General features: G+C 46.7%; 1 protein-coding gene across 1 annotated transcript in view; it reads left to right on the top strand.

The window, feature by feature from the left end:
- Positions 1–1162: 1162 nt before the first annotated feature.
- The window catches only part of NRXN3 (neurexin 3), a 555345-nt gene continuing 531172 nt past the window's right edge, over positions 1163–25335 (top strand). Inside the window, exon 1 of the mRNA XM_069735758.1 lies at positions 1163–1264. The gene's annotated coding sequence lies outside the window, so the exon portion shown is untranslated. The remainder of the gene's footprint in view (positions 1265–25335) is intronic.

Below are 25335 nucleotides of genomic sequence, written 5' to 3'. Positions count from 1 at the left end.
CAGGGGCTCTCTAAACGTGACATGGCATCCAATCTCAATTCCAGCCAATTCTGCATTGAAAAAGTAAAATGGCACTCCTTCACTTCCAAGCTCTGTGGTGCGCCCAAACAGTGGTTTACCCCCACATATGGCGTATTCATGAGAAATTGCACAACAAAATTTATGGTTATATTTCTGTTTTCACACTTCTGAAAATAAAAAAAATGGTTCTAAAGTAAAATGTTTTAAAAAAAAAAGTTCATTTTTTCCTTCCACATTGTTTCAGTTCCTGTGAAGCACGTAAAGGGTTAATAAACTTCTTGAATGTGGTTTTGAGCACCTTGAGGGGTGCAGTTTTTAGAATGGTGTCACACTTGGTTATTTTCTATCATATAGACCCCTCAAAATGACTTCAAATGTGATGTGGTCCCTAAAAAAAAATGGTGTTGTACAAATGAGAAATTGCTGGTCAACTTTTAACCCTTATAACTCCCTAACAAAAAGACATGTGGGAAATGTTATTTATTAACTATTTTGTGTGACATATCTCTCTGATTTAAGGGCATAAGAATACAAAGTTTGAAAATTGCAAAATTTTAATAGTTTTCGCCATATTTCCGTTTTTTCATAAATACGGTATTTTTCTGACCATAAGACGCACTTTTTTTCCTCCAAATTTGGGAGGAAAGTGTGGGTGCGTCTTATGGTAGGGATGTAGCATGTGGGGAGGGGGGCAGCAGTGAGTGGGATCGCACTGTTATCCCACTTCAGGATGTCCCTGCTGCCCAGAATCAGTGCTGGGGAAACCATGTGGTCCCGATGATTAAGTGCAGTGAATATTCATTAGCTACTCCCCGCCCACCTATCAGCTGAGCAGTGAGCAGGGAGAGGCAAATGAATACTGCACTTAAGCAGGGACACACATGGCTTCCCCAGCGCTGATTCCTGCAGCAGCTGGGGAGATCCGTGTGTCCGGGGGAGAGGAGGCAGCAGCAGCAGGGTCCGGGGGAGAGGAGATCGCTGTACCTTCCTGGGCTGGAGAGTGCTGTGCAGTGTGCACAATGAGGACCTGTGATGATGTCAGAAGTGGGCGGGCTGGAGCATCACATGGCAGCACAGAGCCCTCCCTCTTCTTGACATCATCACAGGTCCTTCAGACTCCAACACTAGAATCTGCTGGCTTCCATTACCTGTGCTGTGGAAAGGCAACAAGAGGGAGGGCTCTGTGTGCAGTCATGGGATGCTTTTACCTCACCACAGTGTGGCTGGCTGCCACAATTAAGAGGTTAGTCTTTCCAAAACACAATAAAGCACTCTGCCACTTCTTTAGTGAACTATAACTCCCAGCATGTCATAGGATCTGCAGGACATGCTGGGAGTTATAGTTCTCCCATTGGATTTTAAAGCAGCACTACAGTGTTATTTTGCAGAACTGGAGTGGTGCTTTAAATATAAGCCCTGTGCCCCCATTCTTATACTCCCCCCTCCAGCGTCTTCATATAGTACTGTACAGATACCACACTGGTCCCGCAGCTTCCAACATAATAACATACTATTATATGTGGTGTTATTATATATAATAGTATGTTATTAAATATTTTACCACATTTTTTTGCTTCAAATATTTTTTTCCCTATTTTCCACCTCTAAAACCTGGGTGCGCCTTATAGTCCGGTGCGTCTTATAGTCCGAAAAATACAGTAATCGCAAGTAATATCGAAGAAATGTTATGACTAACATGAAGTACAATATGTCACGAAAAAACATTCTCTGAATCAGCGGGATCTGTTAAAGCGTTCCAGAGTTATAACCCCATAAAGTGACAGTGGTCAGAATTGTAAAAATTGGCTTGGTCATTAAGTACCAAATTGGCTCTGTCACTAAGTGGTTAATGGAGCATTATATGGCTCCTAATCTTTATGGAGCATTATATGGAGCCCATTCTATATGGAGCAATACATGGGGCCCATCATAAACTGTATGGTTCATTAAATGGCTCCCATTCTGTATGGAGCATTATATGGGGCCCATCATATACTGTACTGAACATTATAGGGGGCTCATTATACTGTATGGAGCAATGTTTGGGCTCATTATTCCATATAGAACATTATATGGGGCTCATTATGCTGTATGGAGCATTATTTGGGGCTCATTATAATGTATGGAGGAATATATGGGCCTCATTATTTATGAAGCATTATATGGGGCTCGTCATATACTGTATGGAGCATTATATATGGCACATTATGTATGGAGACATGAAGAATATAGGGGGCTCATTATACTGTATGAGGCAATATATGGGTCTCATTATTCTGTATGGAGCAATACAGTTGGGGAAGTATTTGATCCTTTGCTGATTTTGTAAGTTTTCCCACTGACACAGACATGAACAGTCTATAATTTTAAGGGTAGGTTAATTTTAACATTGAGAGAATATCAAAAATAAAATCCAGAAAATCACATTGTATAAATTATATAGATTTATTTGCATTTTGCAGTGAGAAATAAATATTTAATCACTCTGATAAGCAAGACTTAATACTGGGTGGTAAAACCCTTGTTGGAAGCACAGTAGTGAGATGTTTTTGTAGTTGAGGATGAGGTTTGCGCGCATGTCAGGAGGAATTGCTTTTGCAGAAGGTCGCAAAATCATTAAGATTTTAAGGCTATCGCTTGGCAAATCGGAGCTTCAACTCCCTCCATTAGTTTTCTATGGGATAAAGGTCTGGAGACTGGCTTGGCCACTCCATGACCTTAATGTGCTTCTTTTTGAGCCACTCCTTTGTTGCCTTGGCTGTATGTTTTGGGTCATTGTCTTTCTGGAAGACCCAGCCACGACCCATTTTTAATGTCCTGTCGGAGGGAAGGTGGTTGTCACTCACACAGGATTTTACGGTACATGGCTCCATCCTTTCTCCCATTGATGCGGTGAAGTAGTCCTGTGCCCTTAGCAGAGAAACACCCCCAAAACATGTTTCCACCTCCATGCTTAACAGTGGGGATGGTGTTCTTTGGGTCATAGGCAGCACTTCTCTTCCTCCAAACACGTTGAGTTGAGTTAATGTCAAATAGATCAAGTTTTGTCTCATCTAACCACAGCACCTTCTTCCAATCCCTCACAGAACCATCCAGATGTTCATTGGCAAATTTCAGACAGGCTTGCACATGTGCCTTCTTGAGCAGGGGGACCTTGTGGGCACTGCAGGAAAAAATATAAACCACAAAATAATCACTACAATGAAAACTTGTCCAGCCGCTCATTCTATCCTCACATACATATTATACAAATATATACAGCATTATAACTAATAATAACTACTTTCACCTTCTGGTCCATTTGCCAAAAAAATAATAACCACAAACAAATTTAATAAACAATAGCAAACGAAAACTATATACATAAACTTTGTATATAAAATATAAACAAACTATAGAAATACATACAAGGCTGAACTAAAATAACCACCACCCCCTCTCAAACTCGCCATTCCCAACCCCCGCACTGACCTGAGATCTGGATTTGCCTCAGTCCATGTCCAACATGCATAGGCCAGATCTGGCAGTGCCAGTTTTTCATCTAAACACCCCAAAGTCCCACAAAATGAAACCACCCTCCTCCTTTTCCCACCACCCAACCTAACACCAACTCCCAAATCTATATCACTATATACAGGACTAAACACTACAATAACCACAACTAACAAAGCCCAAGTTTGGCACATGCAGCTCAAGATCACTGTATACTGATCAAATGAAACAAAAATCTACAGTGTCAGCAGCAGCCCACCATCAGGAAAGGAGATGACCAGATCACGGCACATTAAAAGAAAAGTCCCACCAGAGGAGAGCGGCCCTACGTATGCCCAGACTCTCATACTTCAGAGCGCACACCTTCACCAGGTATCCCGAGTATGGTCCTAAACACATCGTCCACTGGGACAATTTTCTGTTGAGTCGATACTAAGCAACGTGTGTTTCACATGTGATACCTTACCACTGTGCTAATTAGAAATAAGGTGCAGCGGTCCCGACCTCCTGTCCTCAGAGCTCCTATAATTCAGATTGTCCTTCGCACACAGTTTCCCATGGAAGCAGCGCCAATCCAAATCTTCAAGGGGATCCTCATAGAATTAGGAAGATGCAAACCCACCCTAAGATCCCAACTTGGGTAATCCCTAAATGCCAGCGACCTCTGGAAATGGGTCAACAGAACCCTTTTGTCAAGGAGTTTCCTTGATTTCCAATATATCCAGACCCCACCAGGGAATTACCTTCAGAAACATGGCAGCTTAAGCCGGAAGATGTCCATGCGGTGTGCGAAGATCTTTCATTTGCTCTACTGTCTGCCATTCCTGAAAGGCTGAAACCATCTCCTACAGAAGAATACCCATGGAGAAGCTCTCTTTTTCCAGAGGTTTGCAATATTGATCTTAGTGAAGGTATCCACAAGGAATAACACAGGGTTGACCATACCCAACACTCCTAGTCTCCTCGTAAGGTAAGTAACTTCCCTCTTGACCAGATTCAGTCTATTCCCCTATAACAGTTGGAAGAACAATCTGTAGACCAGAGAGGCCCTGGCAAGATGCACACACTGCTCAGATAAAGCAGTAAAGTGAGCAGGTAAGTTTTGATCAGGTTTACCCTTTCCCTTAGTGTCAAAGACCAACCCTTCCATTGGTTCATCTTGTGAGTAACAATCTCTTCCCTGCTGTCCCAGTTTTGTTTGGGGTAATCACCTTGGCCAAATTTGATGCCAAGGACTTTTGCAGAGACTTTGGGTCCTGGAAAGGTCTCAGGGAAATGAAAACCAGGAGCTCCTCTTCTCAGCCAAAGACTCTCACACTTATCCCGGTTGATCTTGAAACCGGATCCATCCGAGTAGCAATCTATCTCTGACATCAGCCACCCTGCCTCCTCATGAGAGGAATCAAAAACAGTGACATCATCGGCATATGCCTCCACCCTCAGAGTGGCTTCCGGTGCTGCCCTGTCCATCCCGAGCCCGGCCCAAGTTCCACCCTCCTAAGAAGTCGGGTAGTCGCAAACATGTACAGTAGCAGGCCCAAGGGACAAACTGTTGTGAATTCTGTTGTCGAGCTCCCTCCTGTGGTCATGAATGGTACTTCGGTGAGTTCGGTCCGTGGGCTCCCTCTGGTGGCTGTGAGTGGAGCTGCTGCTTCTGAGGTTCCTTACACAGGTGACGTGGTTTATCCTTTGGTTGGCTTCTCTATTTAACTCCACTCAGATCGTTTCTCCATGCCAGCTGTCAATGTTTTAGCATTGGTTCAGTTCGCTCCTGGATCTGTCTGGTGTCCTGTCTTCTCCTGCAGAAGCTAAGTTCCTGATTGTTATTATTGTTCTTGTTTCTTTGTCCAGCTGGTTATCTTGTTTTTGTGTTGCTAGCTGGTAGCTCTGGGATGCAGGGTGGCACCCCCGCACCGTGAGTCGGTGCGGAGGACCCTTTTGCACACTCTGCGTGGTCTTTTGTAGGTTTTTGTGCTACCGCAAAGATTCCTTTCCTATCCTCTGTCTATTTAGTAAGTTGTGCCTCCCTTTGCTGAAACCTATCTCATTTCTGCGTTTGTGACTTTCATCTTTACTCACAGTCATTACATGTGGGGGGCTGCCTATTCCTTTGGGGAATTTCTCTGAGGCAAGGTAGGCTTTATTTTCTTCTCTAGGGCTAGCTAGCTCTTAGGCTGTGACGAGGCGCCTAGGGAGCGTCAGGAGCGCTCCACGGCTATTTCTAGTGTGTGCGATAGGATTAGGGCTTGCGGTCAGCAGAGCTCCCACATCCCAGAGCTCGTCCTGTATGAGTTTAACTATCAGGCCGGGTGCTCCTAACCACCAGGTCATAACAGTACAGCTGGCCCAAAGTATTAATGCATCTCAATAGAGGGATAAGAGAAGTTCTGAGACCATTTTTTTTTCTTTGCACTGTGTTTTGTCTTTCTTTTCCCCTAGACCTTTGGGTGGTTCAGGACACAGGTGTAGAGATGGACATTCAAGGTCTGTCCTCTTGTGTGGATCATCTCACTGCAAGGGTACAAAACATTCAAGATTTTGTGGTTCAGAATCCGATGATAGATCCTAGAATTCCTATTCCTGATTTATTTTCTGGAAATAGACCTAAGTTTCTGAATTTCAAAAATAATTGTAAACTGTTTCTAGCTTTGAAACCACGCTCCTCTGGTGACCCCGCTCAACAAGTAAAAATCATTATTTCTTTATTACGTGGTGACCCTCAAGACTGGGCATTTTCCCTTGCGCCAGGAGATCCTGCATTGCGTGATGTTGATGCGTTTTTTCTGGCGCTTGGATTGCTTTATGATGAACCAAATTCCGTGGATCAGGCAGAGAAAATCTTGCTGGCTTTGTGTCAGGGTCAGGATGAGGCGAAGGTGTACTGTCAGAAGTTTAGAAAGTGGTCTGTGCTTACTCAGTGGAATGAATGTGCCCTGGCGGCAATTTTCAGAAGGGGTCTTTCTGAGGCCCTTAGGGATGTCATGGTGGGATTTCCCACGCCTGCTGGTCTGAATGAGTCTATGTCATTGGCCATTCAGATCGATCGGCGCTTGCGTGAGCGCAAAGCTGTGCACCATCTGGCGGTATTCTCTGAACATAGGCCTGAGCCTATGCAGTGTGATAGGACTTTGACCAGAGCTGAACGGCAAGAACACAGACGTCGGAATGGGCTGTGTTTTTACTGTGGTGAATCCACTCATGCTATCTCCGATTGTCCTAAGCGCACTAAGCGGTTCGCTAGGTCTGCCATCATTGGTACGGTACAGTTTAAATTTCTTTTGTCCGTTACTCTGATTTGCTCTCTGTCGTCCTATTCTGTAATGGCATTTGTGGATTCAGGCGCTGCCCTGAATTTGATGGACTTGGAGTTTGCCAGGCGCTGTGGTTTTTCCTTGGAGCCCTTGCAGCATCCTATTCCATTGAGAGGAATTGATGCTACGCCTTTGGCCAAGAATAATCCTCAATACTGGACGCAATTGACCATGTGCATGGCTCCAGCACATCAGGAGGATATTCGCTTTTTGGTGTTGAATAATCTGCATGATGTGGTCGTTTTGGGATTGCCATGGCTACAGGTCCATAATCCAGTGTTGGATTGGAAATCTATGTCTGTGTCCAGCTGGGGTTGTCAAGGCGTACATGGTGATGTTCCATTGTTGTCAATTTCGCCTTCCACTCCTTCTGAAGTCCCTGAGGTTTTATCAGATTACCGGGATGTATTTGAGGAGCCCAAATCTGGTGCCCTACCTCCTCATAGGGACTGCGATTGTGCTATTAATTTGATTCCCGGTAGTAAGTTTCCTAAGGGCCGACTGTTTAATCTATCTGTGCCAGAGCACGCTGCTATGCGGAGTTATATAAAGGAATCCTTGGAAAAGGGTCATATTCGCCCGTCGTCGTCACCATTGGGAGCAGGGTTCTTTTTTGTGGCCAAGAAGGATGGCTCTTTAAGACCTTGTATTGATTACCGCCTTCTTAATAAGATCACAGTCAAATTTCAGTATCCTTTGCCGCTGATGTCTGATCTGTTTGCTTGAATTAAGGGGGCTAGTTGGTTCACCAAGATAGATCTTCGAGGGGCGTATAATCTGGTGCGAATTAAACAGGGCGATGAATGGAAAACAGCATTTAATACGCCCGAGGGCCATTTTGAGTACCTGGTTATGCCATTCGGGCTTTCTAATGCTCCATCTGTGTTTCAGTCCTTTATGCATGACATCTTCCGAGAGTACCTGGATAGATTCATGATTGTATATTTGGATGACATTTTGGTCTTTTCGGATGATTGGGAGTCTCATGTGAAGCAGGTCAGAATGGTGTTCCAGGTTCTTCGTGCTAATTCCTTGTTTGTGAAGGGGTCTAAGTGTCTCTTTGGAGTTCAGAAGGTTTCATTTTTGGGTTTCATTTTTTCCCCTTCTACTATCGAGATGGACCCTGTTAAAGTCCAGGCCATTTATGATTGGACTCAGCCGACATCTGTGAAGAGCCTACAGAAGTTCCTGGGCTTTGCTAATTTTTACCGTCGCTTCATCGCTAATTTTTCTAGTGTTGCTAAACCGTTGACTGATTTGACCAAGAAAGGTGGTCAATTGGTCCTCTGCGGCTGTAGAGGCTTTTCAGGAGTTGAAGCGTCGTTTTTCTTCTGCCCCTGTGCTGTGCCAGCCAGATGTTTCGCTTCCGTTTCAGGTCGAGATTGATGCTTCTGAGATTGGAGCAGAGGCTGTTTTGTCGCAAAGAAGTTCTGATGGCTCGGTGATGAAACCATGTCCCTTGTTTTCTAGAAAATTCTCGCCTGCTGAGCGCAATTATGATGTTGGCAATCGAGAGTTGTTTGCCATGAAATGGGCATTCGAGGAGTGGCGACATTGGCTTGAAGGAGCTAAACATCGCGTGGTGGTCTTGACGGATCACAAGAATTTGACTTATCTCGAGTCTGCCAAATGGTTGAATCCTAGACAGGCTCGATGGTCGCTCTTTTTCTCCCGTTTTGATTTTGTGGTTTCATACCTTCCGGGATCTAAGAATGTGAAGGCTGATGCTCTGTCAAGGAGTTTTGTGCCTGACTCTCCGGGTGTTCCGGAGCCGGCGGGTATTCTTAAAGAGGGGGTAATTTTGTCTGCCATCTCCCCTGATTTGCGGCGCGTGCTGCAGAAGTGTCAGGCTGATAGACCTGACCGTTGTCCTACGGAGAAACTGTTTTGTCCCTGATAGATGGACTAGTAGAGTTATCTCTGAGGTTCATTGTTCGGTGTTGGCTGGTCATCCTGGAATCTTTGGTACCAGAGATTTGGTGGCTAGATCCTTTTGGTGGCCTTCTTTGTCACGGGATGTGCGTTCTTTTGTGCAGTCCTGTGGGACTTGTGCTCGGGCTAAGTCCTGCTGTTCTCGTGCCAGTGGGTTGCTTTTGCCCTTGCCAGTCCCGAAGAGGCCCTGGACGCATATTTCCATGGATTTTATTTCTGATCTCCCTGTTTCTCAAAGGATGTCGGTCATTTGGGTGGTTTGTGATCGCTTCTCTAAGATGGTCCATTTGGTACCCTTGTCTAAATTGCCTTCCTCCTCTGATTTGGTGCCATTATTTTTGCAGCATGTCGTTCGTTTGCATGGCATTCCGGAGAATATCGTCTCGGACAGGGGTTCCCAGTGTGTTTCAAGGTTTTGGCGGTCCTTTTGTGCTAAGATAGGCATTGATTTGTCTTTTTCTTCGGCTTTTCATCCTCAGACTAATGGCCAAACCGAACGAACTAATCAGACTTTGGAGACGTATCTGAGATGCTTTGTTTCTGCTGATCAGGATGATTGGGTGTCCTTTTTGCCTTTGGCTGAGTTCGCCCTTAATAATCGGGCCAGCTCGGCTACTTTGGTTTCTTCTTTTTTCTGCAATTCTGGTTTCCATCCTCGTTTCTCTTCAGGGCAGGTTGAGCCTTCGGACTGTCCTGGTGTGGATACTGTGGTGGACAGGTTGCAGCAGATTTGGACTCATGTGGTGGACAATTTGACATTGTCCCAGGAGAGGGCTTAATGTTTCGCTAACCGCCGGCGCTGTGTTGGTCCCCGACTTCGGGTTGGGGATTTGGTTTGGTTGTCATCTCGTCATGTTCCTATGAAGGTTTCCTCTCCTAAGTTTAAGCCTCGTTTCATTGGGCCATATAAGATTTCTGAAATTCTTAATCCTGTGTCATTTCGTTTGGACCTTCCAGCTTCTTTTGCCATCCTTACACAGGTGACGTGGTTTATCCTTTGCTTGGCTTCTCTATTTAACTCCACTCAGATCGTTTCTCCATGCCAGCTGTCAATGTTTTAGCATTGGTTCAGTTCGCTCCTGGATCTGTCTGGTGTCCTGTCTTCTCCTGCAGAAGCTAAGTTCCTGATTGTTATTATTGTTCTTGTTTCTTTGTCCAGCTGGTTATCTTGTTTTTGTGTTGCTAGCTGGAAGCTCTGGGATGCAGGGTGGCACCCCCGCACCGTGAGTCGGTGCGGAGGACCCTTTTGCACACTCTGCGTGGTCTTTTGTAGGTTTTTGTGCTACCGCAAAGATTCCTTTCCTATCCTCTGTCTATTTAGTAAGTTGTGCCTCCCTTTGCTGAAACCTATCTCATTTCTGCGTTTGTGACTTTCATCTTTACTCACAGTCATTACATGTGGGGGGCTGCCTATTCCTTTGGGGAATTTCTCTGAGGCAAGGTAGGCTTTATTTTCTTCTCTAGGGCTAGCTAGCTCTTAGGCTGTGACGAGGCGCCTAGGGAGCGTCAGGAGCGCTCCACGGCTATTTCTAGTGTGTGCGATAGGATTAGGGCTTGCGGTCAGCAGAGCTCCCACATCCCAGAGCTCGTCCTGTATGAGTTTAACTATCAGGCCGGGTGCTCCTAACCACCAGGTCATAACAACAACCCTGGTGAACACCACACCCAACCTTCAAAGAGCTGCTATTCTAACTGTTCACAAGCGGGATACTGCCACACTGTACAAGGTCTTAAGCCAATCAACAAACCCCACTTGTGATTAAGCCGATCGAACGCTTTTGCCTGGTCCATTGGCGGTATGTTCCCCTTCCAGTAACCAGCCCTACTTTGCTCCACTGCTTCTCGGACACAGAGCACAGCACTAAATGTGCTGTGGCCTGGAACAGAGCAATGCTGGGCCTCCGAAAGGAGTTGGGGTGCAAATTTCACCTGCCGATTAATCAGCACCTTTGCCATAACCTTCCTGTCTGCATTGAGAAGCCCTATGGGATGCCATTACTCAATTCAAGATGGGCCCTTACTAGTGATGAGCGAGTGTACTCGTTGCTCAGGTTTTCCTGAGCACGCTCGGGTGGTCTCCGAGTATTTGTAACTACTCGGAGATTTAGTTTTTGTTGACTCAGCTGCATGATTTACGGCTGCTAGCCAGCCTGAGTACATGTGGGGGTTGCCTGGTTGCTAGGGAATCCCCACATGTATTCAAGCTGTCTATCAGCTGTAAATGATGCAGCTGAGGCAAGGAAAACAAAATCTCTGAGCATTTACAAATACTCGGGAAAACCCGAGCAACAAGTATACTCGCTCATCACTAGTCCTTACCCTTTGACAAGATGATCAGGGTAGACCCCCTTATTGACTTCGGCAGAGTGCCCGAGTAAAGATGCTCATTGAATACCTCAGTTAAGAGGAGAACCAAGGCATACTTAAATGAATAGAATTCAGATGTTAAGCCATTTTGGTCAGGTGATTTCTAATGGGCAAGCTCTTCAATCAACAACTTAATTTCCTCTTCCGTAATCATCTGTCAAATCGTCGAGAGGGGTCTATCCCTGGTTCTGGGACAGCTTAAGTCATGAAAGCCGTCATTTCATCCCAATCAAGATCCCTCTTCCCCAAGTGGTGCGAATAGAAGGATCTGACAACCTCCAGGATCCCTGATCTGGATTGTCTCAGGGATCCCGTAGTGTCAACCAGTCCTGTAACTACTTTACTATTCACTGACATCTTGAAGTTTCTGTAAGGGTCGGGCGAGTGGTACTTCATGCATTCTCTCTCAAAAACTGGTGGGGGTCTCTGTAACATTCAGGCAAAAAAAAATTAAACAGTGGTCGGAGAACTCCACCTCAACAACAGACACTGTTGAAGAGACGGCTTCCTTTTTTAAATAAAACCTGTCTTTTCTGGCCCTACAGTTACCTGTATGATAGGTGAACCTCTCCTGGCCTGAGGTATGCCATATGTGGACATCCATCTGGCAATCCTTGTTAGCTATACTTTTAACGGTGAAGCTATCATAATTAAGCTTGTCTCTGAAATCTCTTTCTCGGAGCCTCGCGACAGTGTTTAAATCCCCTCCAAAGACAACCTGCCAACATGTAAAAAAGGTAGGGCTTGATCCTCATAAAAAGACCCTTCTTGGCCGCCACTCTGCTCTCTGGCTTGGCCACAAGAGACCAATAGGAGAGTCCGAGTCTCCACTCTATCTTAGCTCTAAAAATATCTGCCATGTTTGGCAGCCTGGTCTCTTGCAAAAAGAAAATAGTTTCAACCCTGCTGGAAAATAAAATGCCGCAAATCTGGCCGTATTTGACTTAATGCTGGCAACATTAATGGAGTAGGTATCGCCATCATTAGTGATTGATTTAGATGGCTTTCTTCCCACTCCCCATCTTATCTCAGAGGAGGAATCCTTACCTCTCTTTAGTGACACAGGTGTCCAATTCCCACATTTTTTCTTCTTTTTTATCGTCCTTTTCTCTGGAATCTGGGCCAGTCCCTTCTCCCAAAGACTTTGCATCCCCAGAAGAAGGTGATTGGCGCCCCCTGTAAGCTCCACAGAAGCTGGAACATCACTCTTGGCCTCATCCTCAGAGGAAGAAATGTTCTCATGGGCCTGGATCCAACCAGAGGGGAGTGAATTTTACCTTCCTTAGGTACCTTTGTCAGAGTGGGAGAAGGTGTTTTATCTCCCTTCTTTCTCTTCTTTTTGATGCCGAGCTGACACTTGTCCTCTAGCCACTGTTTGCTATCTTTATCCATACTTTCATTATGGGAGGATTCTGAGGAAGTGGCACTTTCCTCCCTGTGGATCCTCATGATCTCAGCCAAATCATCATTCCTTGGAGCTTCAGGAGCAGGACTGGCATCCAGGACAGGGGACTCCCCAGTAGCCCGTAGCTCGCCCAGGTCCTTCTCTTGTCTGCGCTTGTCTAGACGCTTCAATTGGACAGAATTCTTTTTATTGCTTTTCCTCCCTGGCCCCTTAGCTCTCTCACCTCTGCTAGTCTCTTCCCCTAATCCCTTCCAAAGTGGAATCGTCCTTATTGTTTTCTTCTACAGCGTCACAAGTGCATTAGTGAAGGAGCGAGGACAACAGCTGAATGGGTGACCTAACTCACCACACAGGTAGCACCTCATCTCCACATAAGATGCAGCAAGATGGCAGACATCCCCACACTGCACATTTCTGTACAGTGTTGTTAGCACTGAAGTGTGTGGGGTCGCTGCACCAGTGACATACCTTCAGTTGCCCCTTATGGAAGATGAGGATACGATCTCTATCCAGGAAGGCGGATGATGGAATGTGGGTAACTGTACCACCTGAATGCTTAAATTTTATCTTAAACGTCCTGGCCCCTGACCAGATACCATACTTGTCAAGTTTTTTCTTTGGCATCTCTACCACCTCTCCATACCAGCCAAGCCATGTCATGATGTTATAACAAGAAAGCTACTCGTTGCAAGTCATCACGGTCACCTTCTTGATTTGAATTTGGTGAGACACTGCGTAAATGGCAAAGTCTTCCCCGCCGGGCTCATTTTTTGCTAGCTCATTAATGTACCAGAAGAGCTCAAGCCCCTCTGGTTGAACAAAGCTGATATCAAACTTAGACGTGGAATCAAGGCATAGATGTCAATTTCCTTGATGCCCATCCTCAGCAGAAGCTCCACAACCTTAGGAAGACACTCATCACTCCCTTTCCACCGAAGACAGACCATATTCCTATGCACACTTCCTGTGCCGGCTGTTGGGAGGGACAACATTATGTCCCCCCTTTTTGTTTTTGGAAGGCCCTGAGACCATGCATCTCTATACAGAAGGACAGATCAACCTCTTGACCCTCTGTCATTCATGATCTCTCCCCCTTCTTTAGAGCCTCTAGGATATGCTGCTGAAACATGGCGTTCCCAGAGCCCAGAGAGGAGAGCACCCTATTTCCCCAAAGGTGACAGTGGCATAACTCCTGAGTGGCTCTGCTACTGCCAGTTACTACAGCAGCTCCACAATGATAAATGATCTAGATAAGGAAACTAAAGTTAAACTAATTAAATTTGCAGAAGATGCAAATCTAGTAGGGATAGCTAACACTAGAAAAGACAGAAAGAATTCAGTAGGATCTAGATAACATTGGACAATGGTAATTAACGGAGAAATGCAAGATTCTACATCTGGGTAAGAAAAATGAAAATTATATCTAAAGCATGGGAGGAATGGAACTAAGCAACAGCACGTCTGAAAGAGGCTTGGGTATACTAATAGATCACAGACTACACACGAGTCAACAGGGTGATGCAGCAGCAAAAAAGGCAAACACAGTTCTATTATTTATCAAGAGAAGCATAGTCTATACATTGTAAAACTGGAGCAAGTTCAGAAGAGTTGCCAGGATGGTGAGAGGGCTGCAAAGTATGTCTTACAAGAACCGGTTAAAGGATCTGGGAATGTATAGCTTGCAGAAAAGAAAGCTAAGAGGAGACTTAATAGCTGTCTACAAATTTTTGAAGGGACGTCATACTGTAAAGGGATCAGCCTTATTTTCATTTGCATCTGGAAACACGAGACGCAGTAGAAGGAAATTGCGCACGGGGTTTGACAAGATGAACCTTGAGGACCCTTCCAACTCTAACATTCTAGGATTCTATTCCTATACACTGATAGTTTTAGTGTCTGATATAAAACCTATAACACTGTGTGTGAGGTCGGGAGTTTCTGCATTTACTGTAGTGTGTATGGTCCTTACAGCTCTGTCCCTGCTCGCGAGTGTGTTGTGTCCTGGCCTCGGCTTGTAATTGTTGTAAAATTTATTGCTCGCACACAGGATCATTATCCTGTAAGATAGCGGTTCTGTGTGTGTCTGCTGAACTGATTTTTCAGAGTATCTCTTCCCTCTCCTTGGTTGCCCTCCCTCGCCCGCTCCCCTCTTCCACTTTTCTCATCTGCTCCTCTGTCCCAAACCTTCTCCCTTCACCCACTCTTCACTCCCTGGCCACCCTACCTTGCCTCCTCTACTTTCCCTTGCCCGCTACTCTCTCCCTCGGCCTCTCCTCTCTGCCTCGCATGTTCCTCTCTCCCTTGCTCTTTTCTCTTTTGCCCTCTGTTTTCTCCCTCGCCCTCTGTTTTCTTCCTCGCCCTGTTTTCTTCCTCGCCCTGTTTTCTTCCTCGCTATATTTTTTCACTTTCGCCCTCTCTTCTGTTCCTCGCCCTCTCTTCTGTTCCTCGCCCTCTCTTCTGTCCCTCACCCTCTCTTTTGTCCCTCACCCTCTCTTTTGTCCCTTGTCCTCTCTTCTCTCCCTCGCCCTCTCTTCTCTCCCTCGCCCGCTCTTACCACCCTTGCCCTCTATTTCCTCCCTTGCCTTCTTTTTTCCACCCTCGCTGTCACGATTCGACTGATGAGTGACCTGGGACCAGGGGCTCCTTTCCTGGCCCTAACACTAGGGGCGCCCTAGCTCGCCCAGTTCCCTGGGATACTTCAGATGCCGGGGCCTCCGCCCTTGCCTTATCTCATAGAACAGCCCTACGTCTGTCCCCTTCCCCCACCCGGGGAAGAGAGGTGCTACTGTGTACCGCAGTGCACCAACCCGACAGACAAGGTGACGAAGACAAGGGTAAATTGAAAACGCCACACACACAAAATATACACTCAGATATAACAGAGGTATACACCAGGGTGTGTAGGGAGGGGGAAGAAAGTAAAACAGGGAAGGATAAGGGATTTACAAGTGTACACACCAGCCAACAGTTGCTAATAGACTCCTCCAGCTCTCCTTCACAACACCAACTTCTCCCACTCCAAGATCATGCAGCAAATTGCTAACACTGGCGATGACTAGGTAATTGAGCCCAGATTTTATAGTGAAAAGAAGTGGCTAACCGAGCATAGCTGAATGTAGGAGTTTCCAATAAGGCCGTTTAACCCCTGTTTTGCTGGAAGAAATAAACACATGTAATACAATGGAGAAGTGCTTCTCAGCGTAGTAGGAGCGACCAGACGCTGCGGTCTTCTGGCTCCGCTCCGTTGTGGTAACCCCATGACAGTACCCTCTCTACTACAAGGGACCTCCGGAACCTCAAGCCCAGGTTTATCCGGGCGTGCAACATGAAACTCCCGAACCAATCTGGCCGCATGGACGTCAGAGGCTAGTACCCACATCCTCTCAGGACCGTACCCCTTCCAATGTACCATGTATTGAAGCGACTGACGAACAAGACGAGAGTCTAGGACCTTTGCTATCTGGAACTCCAGATTAGCATCGATAATGACAGGAGAAGGTGGTAGAGGCAAAGGTACTGCAGATGCCACGTAGGTGGTAAAGCAAGGCTGAAATCTACGGGATTGACGATGGCTAAGATCCTGTAAGGACCGATAAGCCTCGGACCCAGTTTCCTAGGTGGAACCTTCATCTTAATGTTCCTTGAGGACAGCCATTCCAAGTCACCAACATACAGGTATGGACCCACCACACGTCTTCGATCAGCCACACTCCTATATTTAGGACCCATCTTTCTCAAATTATTGGTCACTGCCATATGGTAGAGATGGAAGATGAAAACTGTTCCCCCTCCCGTAATCCGGAAGGGTGATTACTATTGAAAGAACGAAACTGCGGATGGAACCTATATGCCGCGAAAAATGGGGACTTTCCGGTTGGTTCCTGACAACCGATTATTTACCTCGAATACAGCCAACGGTAAGTAGGTAACCCAGTCCTCCTGATTCTTAGAAACAAACATCTGAAATGTCTCTAAATTCTGAATTACTCGTTCATTCTGCCCATTAGATTGCGGCTGAAAAGCAGAAGAAAAAGAAACGGATCCCCAGACCGTTGCAAAATGCTCTCAAATATTTGGAAATAATCTGAATTCCCGATCAGAGGAATCACATGCAGTCTAACAATTTCCCTGACTAAAATTTGCGCCAGAGATTTGGCGTTAGGAAAAGCTGGTAAAGCAAAAAAATGACACATTTTGCTGAATCTGTCCACCACCACTGGAATCACAGTGTAGACACAGGTAGGTCCATAATAAAATCGACCAATAAGTGAGTCCAAGGTCTGCTGGGAATCTCCAGTGGTTGGAGAGCCCCTGACAGACGAGTATGTGAGGACTTAGTGAGGACTTAGAATGCGCACAGATATTGCAGGCGGTCATATACTCCCAAACATCCTTATGAGCACCTGGCCACCAAAAAGGCCGAGTAAGTAGATCTGAGGTGGCCTTATTCCCAGGTTGTCCAGCCAACACCGTATCATGATGTTCACTGAGGTCCCTAAGATGGAGATTGACTGGAACGAATAGTTTACCAGGAAGACAGGTAGCAGGGGCATCCCCCTGAGCGTCAACAACCTCTCTTTCAAGATTGGAGCATATAGACACCATCACTACCCCCTTTTAAAGAATAGGAACTGGTTTGCACTCATCTTCTCCCCCAGGGAAGCAACGAGACAAGGCATCTGCCTTAACATTTTTGCTCCCCGGCCTAAAAGTACCAAAAAAGTTAAACCTGGTAAAAAATATTGCCCATCTTGCCTGTCGTGGTGTAAGACGTTTTGCCGATTCCAAGTATCCCAGATTGTTATGATCTGTGATAACATCATTGGGTGAACTGCTCCTTCCAAGAAATGACGCCACTCCTCAAATGCCCATTTGATAGCTAAGAGTACCCTATTACTAATGTAGTAATTTCTCTAAGCTGGTAACAGATTCTTAGAAAAGTAAGCACATTGTTGCCATTTACCAGGAGACACACCTTGCGAGATTACAGCCCCCACTCCAAGCTCAGACGCATTGACCTCCACAATGAAAGGCTGAGAGACATCAGGCTGGACAACTATTGGCACAGAAGCAAAATGCCTTTTCAGTGTATCAAATACCTCCCTGGCAGGACTGGACCACATGGAGAAGTCAGTCCCCTTCTTGATCATATTTGTGAGAGGTTTGGCTACTACCGAAAAGTTCTTGAATTTACAGTAGTAGTTGGTGAAACCGAAGAATCTTTGTAACGCCTTCAAATCCTCTGGACGATCCCACTCCAATACCGCCTGGACTTTCGCTGGATCCATGCGAAAACCAGTAGCATACAATACATAACCAGGGAAAGGTATCTCCTCAACTGAGAACATAAACTTCTCTGGTTTGACATACAATTTATTGTCATGAAGTATGTGTAAAACCTGCCTAACATGTCCCTGGTGTGTCTCCAGGTCAGGTGAATAGATGAGAATATCGTCCAGATGGATAACCACGAACCTGCCTACCAGGTGACTAAAGATGTTGTTAATAAAGTGCTGAAAGATGGCGGGTGCATTAGTCAACCCAAAAGGCATCCCCAGGTTCTCATAGTGTCCTTCAGGTGTATTGAACGCAGTCTTCCTCTCATCTCCCTCCTTAATGCGGATGAAGTTATACGCCCCCTGAGGTCCATTTTAGAGAACCATTTTGCTCCAACAATTTGATTGAAGGGTTCAGGGGAAGCAGATACGGATCACGGACAGTGATCGCATTGAGTTCCCAAAAATCCAGGCAGAGACGTAACCCCCCCATCTTTTTTATTGATATAAAAGAACCCCGCAGCAATTGGAGATGACGACGGTCTGATATGACCCTTAAGCAGACTTTCTGAAATATAGTCCTTTATTACCTGCCTCTCTGGAGCTGAGATGTTATAGAGCAGGGGAGGGGAATCTTTTTTCTCCCAAGGACCATTTGGATGTTTATACCATCCTTTGGAGGCCATACAAACTCCTCCCACAAAGTACATCCTGACTCTGGCACTGGTTTCAGGATGTAATCTTTCAGTGCATGCCCTTCAGTGTTCAGTAGTGAGCACTGTATGTGTGTGCTGACAAAGCAAGAAGAAATTAATGAGCTGGTTGTAGTCAAAATACACCTTCCTGCCCAAGAATGCAGTCCCTGAGAATCTGCTCGGGGGCCTGATAAAAGGTCATCAAGGGCCGTAAATGGCCCTGGGGCCTAAGGTTCCCCATCGCTGTTATAGAGTCTGCTCTTGAGCAGCTTGGTACCAGGAATCATATTGATGACGCAATCTTATGGACGATGGGGAGGAAGTTCTTGGCTCCCCTGCTCAGAAATCACATCCCCAAAGTCCGACAAGTAATTGGGCACAGACTGGTTATCCACCCCAGCCAACCGGGTATCCAAGCAGTGCCCTTGACAGTAAGTACTCCACTGAGCCATCTCCTGTGTCTGCCAATCAATCACCGGATTGTGCAGAGCAAGCCAAGGAAGTCCCAGTACCACAGGTGAGGGAAAGCCCTTGAGCACATAACAGTTTATCACCTCAGAGTATATGGCCCCCACCTGTAGCTGCAAGTCACAGACCACCTGCATAAAGTGCCCCTGCTTTAGAGGGGCGGAGTCTAGTCTATAGCAATAATTGGTATAGGTCTGGACAATGTATGTGGGACTAGGCCTTGGTCCCGGCAAACTTTGCATGGACCAAATTAAACCCCGCCCCTCCGTCAAGGAAGGCAGAAACATCCACCTTATTTCCACCCAAGAGTAATGTAGCAGTGTCATGAATCCCACCGAGCTCCCACTAATCTGTCAAGGTGCACGGGTAAAATACCTTTATCATCCCCACCACTCACACCAATTTGTCACGAACTGGGGTTGTTTGGTTGCCCCTGGTTCCTTCTGAAGGAGATTTATCTATATCCCTCTTCCGGTTTGGTACTTGCAGCTCTCTGGCGCCCCCTTACCCTCAGGTCAGTCAGGGTACTGCATCTAGGGTAATTAGTCACCAGAAAGGCTGCCTGCGATGTACTGGCTAATGGGCACACTGCAGTGAGGGCGATATAACTCCTCCCACTCAGGCGGGAACAATAATTATCAACGCCGCCATAGCTACAAAGCCTCCCAAGCGCACAGGACAAATTCATTGCCACCATCTCCGATTTCCTTAATTGTTAATGGGTCCGGAGCCAACCCAAATGAGTAGCGTAATTGACTTCAGAGGTCACAACAGTTTGTTATAGAACAAGGAGAGACAAGCTAGTACTTTTATATTATACTCCACAAAAAGGTAGGCAGTGTTTACAGAGGTGTAAAAAGATATTATAAAGGAGACAAATCATACGTACAATACAATTACAAATAAAATGGGATTAAAATTGAAAAGAACACTTACAGGTCGTTATGTCATTGCATCATCATTTCTGGCCGTGTACTGAGGAGGAAGGTGAGCATATATCCAATGCATCACCTCTATATAGCAGCTACACCCCAGACAACAGACACTGAAGATTCCTGCTTCACACAGTTATATCCTAGCCTAAGACCAAAGCCCGCCTGTGGTGACCTCACTGAGAGGTTGAAACCTCCCCTTTACTTAGAATTCTGAAAACTATTTTTATGCCTAGCTCGCTGTATGAATCTCATATACGAAAGACACAATCATCAGAATGTCCCCCACACCATGGGAATTATTTTAAGTGTAAACACGGAGTAATTACCTGAACCACTTACGGCGAAATCCACACTTTGCACTCATTGCATTTACCTGCTAGCGGTTTCAGTGAGTTATAGATCTATTGAGGGACATCCGGAATATATAATTCTTATATCTCTAGCCCGGATCGGTGCCCCTATATAACACTTTAATAGAACAATTGAAGCTCATGGTTTCTCCACAGATTCAACCAGTACCAGGTGGGAGGGGGGAATGAATAGTTTAGGGAGACTGGTCTGCCCGCAGCATAGAACCATATAACTTCTTGTGGGAGTGGTGAAATGAGGGGTTTAGGATTCACACACACTCAGGCAGTAGGCAGAGTGAGAAAAGGGGGTCGGAATGGCCCACAACATGTGTCTGCCATGGAACCTTCTGGAACTAAACTCACAATATGACATTTTTACATTATTGTGACAAGCAGGTAAAAAAATGAGTCATACCCACCGAGGTAACAAGTACACCCGGGTTGCAAACCTCCCCGCAACCCAGGCCCACTAGTTTTCCGGTGGTTGTTTATATTGAAGTCGGGAAAGACATGCTCACAAAATGACCTTTTTTGCCACAACAGAAATACACACCTCCCCTACACCCAACAACCGTAAATATTCAAGGTTGAGACACCGCACCCACCTGCATTGGTTCCACAGTTGGCTCAGTACAGACCACTCTCAACCCTGGACCTCCCACCCCCAGAGGTGACTCCCTATGTCTCTGGCGAAGACAGAGGTCAACCTGGATCGCCTGTGACATGGCTGCCTCAAGAGAGTCATCAGTCTCATAGAATGCTTAAAGCATCTTTTACTGTCCCTGAGAGGCCCTCACAGAACTGACTACGGAGGGCAGGGTAATTCCACCTAGTGTCCGTGGCCCACCTCTGAAAATTCAGAGCACTATTCCTTCACCATGTGGCTCCTTTCTGGAGTTGGCGTAGAGAGGACTCAGTCAGGGTGCTGTTTAGCATCATCATACACAGGCACAGAACCTGAAAAAATCCTTCTACCGTCAGAAGTGATTGTGAGTGAGATGGGAGAGAAAAATCCCAGGCTTGGTTTGCCCTGAGAATGAGTTCCCCACACCAGATATAGTAATGTGCTGTGAAACCACCGTGCGCAAATCCGCCACCTCCAGACTGAGCTGCTGCAACTGCCCTGTCAGAGCCATGATAGGATCGATCATGGATCAGAAAAATTGATTGTGTCGCGGTTCGACTGACGAGTGGCCTAGGACCAGGGGGCACCTTTCCTGGCCCTAACACTAGGGAGAGCCATAGCTCAATATGTTCCCCAGGATACTTCAGATGGCGAAGATGCAGGGGCCTCTGCCCTTGCCTTAACTCCTACAACAGCCCTACGTCTGTTCCCTTCCCTACCCGGGGAAGAGAGGCGCTACTGTGCACTGCAGTACACCAACCCGACAGACAGGGTGACGAAGAGGAGGGTAAACTGAAAACTCCACAGGGATTTCCAAGCGTACAAACCAAGCAACAGTCGCTAATAAATTCCTCCAGCTCTCCTTCACAACACTAGCTTCTCCCACTCCAAGATCACCCAGTAAATTGCCAACACTGAGGGACTGACTAGGTAATGGAGCCCCGATTTTATTGGGAAAAGGAGTGGCTAACCAGCACAGCTGAATGTAGTTTTCCAATACAGCCGATTAACCCCTTTTTTTGCTGGAAGAAATAAACACGTTTAATACACTGGAGATGTGCTTCTTCTCAGCATAGTAGGAGCCACCAGACCCAGTGGTGTTCTTGCTCTGCACCGCTGCGGTAACCTAGTGACACCCGCCCTCTCTTTTCTCCCTCGCCCTCTCTTCTCTCCCGCTCTGCTCTTCTCTTCCTCCTTGCTTTTTGCTCCCTCCCCTTCCCTTTTTTCCCTCCCCCACTCATCTCTCCTTCACCCTTTCTTCTCTCCCTTACCCGCTCTTCTCTCCCTCGTCCGTTCTTTTCTCCCTCACCCGTTCTTTTCTCCTTCGCCCGTTCTTTTCTCCCTCGCCCGCTCTTTTCTCCCTCGCACTCTTTTTCTCCCTCTCCTCTCTCTTCTCCCCCTTGCCCACTCTTTTCTCGCACATCTGCTCTTTTCTCCCTCGCCCACTCATTTCTCCCTCACCCTCTCTTTTCTCCCTCACCCTCTCTTTTCTCCCTCACCCGCCCTTTTCTCCCTCGCACTCTCTTTTATCCCCGCCCTCTCTTCTCTCCCCACCCGCTCTTTTGCCCCTCACTCTCTATTTTCTCCATCGTCCTCTCTCCCTTGCTCCTCTCTGCCTCGCCCACTCCTCTCTCCTGTCTTTCCCTCTCCCTCACCTGCCCCTCTCTCTTGCTCTTCTCTCCTCCTGCTTCTCTTTCCCTCACCTGCTCTTTCCCTCCCTCGACTATTCCTCTCTCCCTCGCTCTTCTCTCTATCGCCCGTTTCTCTCTTCCTTGTTCCTTTATCCCTCACCCGCACCTCTCTCCCTTGTTCCTCTCTCTTGCCTGTTTTTCTCTCCCTTTTTCCTCTCTCCATTGCCCACTCCTATTTCCCTCTCTCGCTCGCTCTTCACTCCCTTGTTCCTTTGTCCCTCGCCCGCACCTCTCTCCTTCGCCTGCTCATCTCTCGCCGGCTCTTCTCTCCCTCACCCGCAGTTCTCCCTCACCCGCACTTCTCCTTCACCCGCTCTTCTCTCTCTCTCGCCCGCACTTCTCCCTCACCCGCTCTTCTCTCCTCGCCTCTTTTCTTCAGGAGCAGCTATGATTAATATACATAATTGTAACAAATTGTCGCTAACTGCACCAAATCGCTCTCCCAGCTGGCAGAACTGCTGACGCTTTCCACTATACAAAGCAGAATAAAGAGACTGGTCACAGCAGGAAGCGGAGGACGGCGCGCAGCGGCCCCCACCCAGGCTGCACCTTTCATGCTGCAGCTGGGTAGCTGAAAGGAAATGTTTAAATGCAGATTGATCCTCTGTCATTATGATGACACCGCGCTCCCATCAGTCTTAACCCTCTGTGGTCATGGAGGTGTCTCACATTTTTAAACATTGTTTTCTGAGGAAAGCTTTACAATGAGCTCCGCTCTGAGCACACGTTTTAAGGCACCTGTACCCCCACACATACTCGCTCTGCCCCACAATCAGTCCTGCACAATCTGTATGCCTGTATTATACAGACATATCAGTTCTGAAAGGAAATCTCCAGGAGTAAGGGTACCGTCACACTATACGATTTACCTACGATCACGACCAGCGATATGACCTGGCCGTGATCGTAGGTAAATCGTAGTGTGGTCGCTGGGGAGCTGTCACACAGACAGCTCTCCAGCGACCAACGATGCCGAGGTACCCGGGTAACCAGGGTAAACATCGGGTTACTAAGCGCAGGACCGCGCTTAGTAACCCGATGTTTACCCTGGTTACAAGCGTAAAACTAAAAAAAAAACAAACAGCACATACTTACATTCTGGTGTCCGTCAGGTCCCTTGCCGTCTGCTTCCCGCACTGTGACTGCCGGCCGTAAAGTGAAAGCACGTCACCGCTGTGCTCTGCTTTCACTTTACGGCCGGCAGTCACAGTGCGGGAAGCAGACGGCAAGGGACCTGACGGACACCAGAATGTAAGTATGTGCTGTTTGTTTTTTTTTAGTTTTACGCTTGTAACCAGGGTAAACATCGGGTTACTAAGCGCGGTCCTGCGCTTAGTAACCCGATGTTTACCCTGGTTACAAGCGAACGCATCGCTAGATCGCATCGCTAGATCGCTGGAACGTCACGAATCGTACCGTCGTAGCGATCGAAATGGCAGTGTGTGACGGTACCCTAAGGCTTCTTTCACACTAGCGTCGGAATCTCCCCGTCGCAATGCGTCGGGGAGAGATTCCGACGCTAGCGTTTGCTGCATTGCACAATGGGTGCAGCGGATGCATTTTTCCGGCGCATCCGCTGCCCCATTGTAAGGTGCGGGGAGGTGGGGGCGGAGTTCCGGCTGCGCATGCGCGGTCGGAAAAAGCGGTCCGTCAGGAGAAAAAAATGTTACATGTAGCGTTTTTTTCTCCCGACGGTCCGCAAAAGCACGACGCATCCGTCGCTCGACGGATGTGACGTGTGGCAATCCGTCGCAAATGCGTCGTCAATGCAAGTCTATGGGGAAAAATCGCATCCTGCAAGCACTTTTGCAGGATGCGTTTTTTCTGCAAAACGACGCATTGTGACGGATTGCAGAAAACGCTAGTGTGAAAGTAGCCTAACACTGCTAGAATAGCTGGATGAGCACAATGTGCCCAGATAGCACCTGCCCACAGCCACTGATCCTCATCCACAGACCTTACAAAGGGAGCCACAGTTTCCAATGCAATATTTTCCATTTATTTATTTAGTAAAGGTGTGGGGCTGACAACCTCTCTCACACACAGTATACAGGCTGGTTGTCAGCAGTAATGTCACCTATCTCTATACTACAGATGTCAGCAGTTGCGGAAGTTCCACCAGTTTTAGTGGCAGTGTACATCTGTTCTCAGATGAGAAGAATAGTGACGTGTAGATCCAGAGCTTTCTTTGATCCTCTTCTTTATGGATTGGTTACTATAGGCAGAGTTTCTATTGGGAGCATGGTGACACAGCTGTATACTGGCCCTGGTCTCTGAGGGCCCTAATGGCCCTTCTGCTATAATGGAGCAGAGCGCTTCTATGTTCAGAAGTGATTTGGGGACTGTGGCAGAATGTTTGCATTGTACCAGGGAAATTCAGGCTCTGCTGGTTGTAAATATGCAAGATTAATAAGGAGGAGAGTTTAGACTCCAGGATTATCAGCTCCTTATTAGTAAATATGCAGAATCCTGATCATAACTGAGATCTGTGGCACAGTGTGGATTGTGTGTGGTCTGAGGACCATGATTATGAGATTATCCACGACTTGTGTTGCACGGGGCAAAAGTTTACCCTGGCAGAATTTTTGCTTTTTTGGGCTTTTTTCAGAGAATATGAATGATAACACCAAAACTTTTTCTCCACTCATGGTTAGTGGTTGGGTGAAGCCATTTATTGTCAAACTACTGTGTTTTCTCTTTTTAAATCATAATGACGACCCCAATCAAAAGTTCACATACCCTGGTGATTTTGGCCTGATAACATGCA

This window comes from Ranitomeya imitator, chromosome 1, assembly GCF_032444005.1.
Source record: "Ranitomeya imitator isolate aRanImi1 chromosome 1, aRanImi1.pri, whole genome shotgun sequence".
Classification (NCBI taxonomy): domain Eukaryota; kingdom Metazoa; phylum Chordata; class Amphibia; order Anura; family Dendrobatidae; genus Ranitomeya; species Ranitomeya imitator.
The sequence above is the reverse complement of the archived record's forward strand: the minus strand, read 5'-3'. Positions and strand labels throughout refer to the sequence as shown.